Source organism: Lycium barbarum, chromosome 5 (genome assembly GCF_019175385.1).
Source record: "Lycium barbarum isolate Lr01 chromosome 5, ASM1917538v2, whole genome shotgun sequence".
NCBI classification, from domain to species: domain Eukaryota; kingdom Viridiplantae; phylum Streptophyta; class Magnoliopsida; order Solanales; family Solanaceae; genus Lycium; species Lycium barbarum.
In genome coordinates, this window is record NC_083341.1 from 114,561,432 (window position 1) to 114,564,738 (window position 3,307).

The window sequence follows — 3,307 nt, forward strand, 5'->3', positions numbered from 1 at the left end:
TCCAACAATTTTTCGTACTTACAAATGCCCTTTACTTCAAGTCTTAGCGGGTGTAGATTTATTGCTGGGAAAACTACGTATATATACATATTAAGGAGAAATATTTACGAAACGTAACGATAGTTTTTCTTATTTACAAAACATAACGATATATTACGAAACATGACGGATTTTCATATATTTTTCGTTTTTTTATTTATTTTTCCAGAAAATATATTATTTTAAAAAAAAATTAAAAAAATATTTTATATATATATATATTTTTTTAAAATAATTTTATATTTTTTTTTTGCTCAAAGGCTTAAAATATCACCTCAAATTTTTGTGTATGAAAGCTGTATGAAATGTGTATGTGTGAGCGAAATTTTTAATATAATTTTCATACACAAAATTGTGAGCGAAAACTTTAAGCCTTGAATATTGTATGAAAGTTGTTACAATGTTTTGTAGTTGTATTAATTTTCCAGAAACCTAATATGAACTTTATATATGAAAAATGTGAATGAAATTCTAAGTCTTGAGCGAGATATACACATTTCATACCATTCTCATGCATAAAATTTTGAGTGTAATGTTTAAGCCTTGATCGAGATATACACATTTCATATGTTCTTCATACATAAAATTTGAGTAAACTTTTTAAGCCTTGAGCAAGATAGACGCATTTCATACACAAAAAATTGAGCGATTATTTGAAGTCTTGAATGTTGTATCAAAGTTGTATACAATGTTGTTGTAGTTGTATTAATTTTACAGAAATCTAACATGAACTTTATACACGAAAATGTGAGCGAAATTTTAAGACTTGAGCGAGATACAAATTTCATATTGTTTTCATACACACAATTTTGAGCAGATTTTTTAAGCCTTGAACGAGATATACACATTTCATACACTAAATTTTGAGCGAACTTTTTAAGCCTTGAGCGAGATATACACATTTCATACCACTTTCATACATAAATTTTTGAGCGAAAAAAATATTTAAAAAAAATAAAAAAATAATTTTAAATTTTTTAGGGTTTATAATGTTATATTTTGTAAATATAAAACTATCATCACGTTTCGTAAATATTTCTCCTTAAGATGTATATATACATTTATTGATCCCGGAGATTAGACTTGAAGTACACACTCCTCTTTCTAATCGGCCCATAAAAAGACAATTTGGACGTTACGGCCCATTGGTTCTAAAGAAGTAAATTGAATAGTTTCCGTATGAAACATGAATACGGTCAGCTTTGTAATTCAACTTCTGATACAACACCACTTAATTGAGTCCATGTCCAACACTAATTGTGTCCACCGACTCCATGCAGTTATAATACCCATCAAACAGAAGTTTCAGAATTCATAATCCAAGTTGCAAGATAGGAACTTTGCCGGCGTCATCCACGAGTTTTGGTTGTAGTCTAACCTTGTGAGTGGTGAGTAATCTCTTTTTTTATTTTTATTTTTAAGTTATTCTTGACTGTTGTTGATATAGAACAATGCATTCAACACCCTTTTTTTTTTTTTTTTTGCCTTTAACTTCACACATATTCAAGAATTGAACTTTTCTTTAAATGATGTGTCAATAAAAAGCGATCCATGTGCTTTCTTTGTCCATGTATGACCTGCTATATATTTTGATTAGTAGTAGGTACTTTTCATTTTTTATTTTATTTTTTTGGTTGTTGCAAGAACCAACTTTTTGGTGATCGCTATGTCATGTGAACACATGCATGCCTTGCTTCCTCACCAGTCTCAACATTTGCAGACTTATATGTATACGTTTTGGAAGGGGGTTAAGACTTGCTTTATGTTCCTTCTTTTCCAGTGAAAGCAACTTCTTCTTTAGCTTCTTTAATTGCAAAATTTTTATGATATCTTTTGACTTGCCAACAGAGGCGGATCTAGGATTTAAATTCTAAGGGTTCAACATCTTAAATTTTTAGCACTAAACCATTATATTTCTAAAGTTATGAGTTCATATCTACTATTTATTGTAATTTTAGTAATTTTTTACACATAAATTTATACCCCGCATCGAAAGTTTGGGGTTCAATTGAACCCTAAGTTATAGTGCTTCATCCGTCTCTGCTTGCCAATGACATAAAGTTGTGTTTCGTAAATCAACAGCCACCATACTTTGTGACTTGCATCTTCAATTTACTCTAACTTATGAATGAAAGCTAGTAGTTGCGGACATCCTTTTTAACGATTCTGTATCCTTTCAGCAGGCAAGAGGATTTGACAAATCAACTTCATCTATCTTTTGACAACTAAGATATACCTGTACCTAGGTAAATATCTTCGTTTGTGTTTTCCCTTTCTTTCTTCTGTTTTAATTATTTTGTAGGGAAATAAAACGAGGAACAACTTTCGTACTGTAGCGACAGCCGGAGTGCCCACTTCGACAGAATGCCCTTATCGGCGGAGTGTCCTTATCGACAGAATGCCCTTATCGACGGAGTGTCCTTATCAACGGATTGTCCTTATCGACGAAATGCCCTTACCGATGGAGTGTCCTCATCGACGGAATGCCAATTTTGACGGAATACTCATATCGATCGAATGCCCATATCGACGGAATGTCCTTATCGACGGAATGCCCATTTTGACGAAGTACCCTTATCGGCGGAATGTCCATATTGACGACTTTCCCTTATGATGGAATGTCCATATCGATGGAACTCTCATATCGACGGAATGCCTTTATCGACGGAGTACCCTTATCAATGGAATATTAAAGGACAAATCCACGACGCCAAATATCTATAGCGACGGATAGCAAAGGATAAATCCACGATGCCAAATATCCGTATCGACGGAATATCAAGCAGCAAATCAACAATGACAAATATCCATATCCACGAAATATTAGAGGACAAATTCGCGAAAAGGCCAACTTAAGGTACAAAAGGACTAAACTAGTCCACCTTAAGGCATGGAAATTTAGAGATCCTTTTAAGGATAAATCCGCTAAAGGCCAGCTTAAGGTGCAAAGTGACTAAACTAGTCCACCTTAAGGCATGGAAATTTACATATCCTTTTAAGGATAAATCTGTCCAAGGCTAGCTTAAGATGCAAAGTGACTAAACTAGTCCACCATAAGGCATGGAAATTTAGAGATCCTTTTAAGGATAAATTTGCCAAAGGCCAGCTTAGGGTGCAAAGGGACTAAATTAGTCCACCTTAAGGCATGGAAATTTGGAGATCCTTTCGCTTGAAGACTATACTTGGTGATCTTTGAAGGCTTCAACTTGGAACGTGGTGGATATGAGATTCCAACTTAAAGACTCAACGGATTTGAAGAATTCAACTT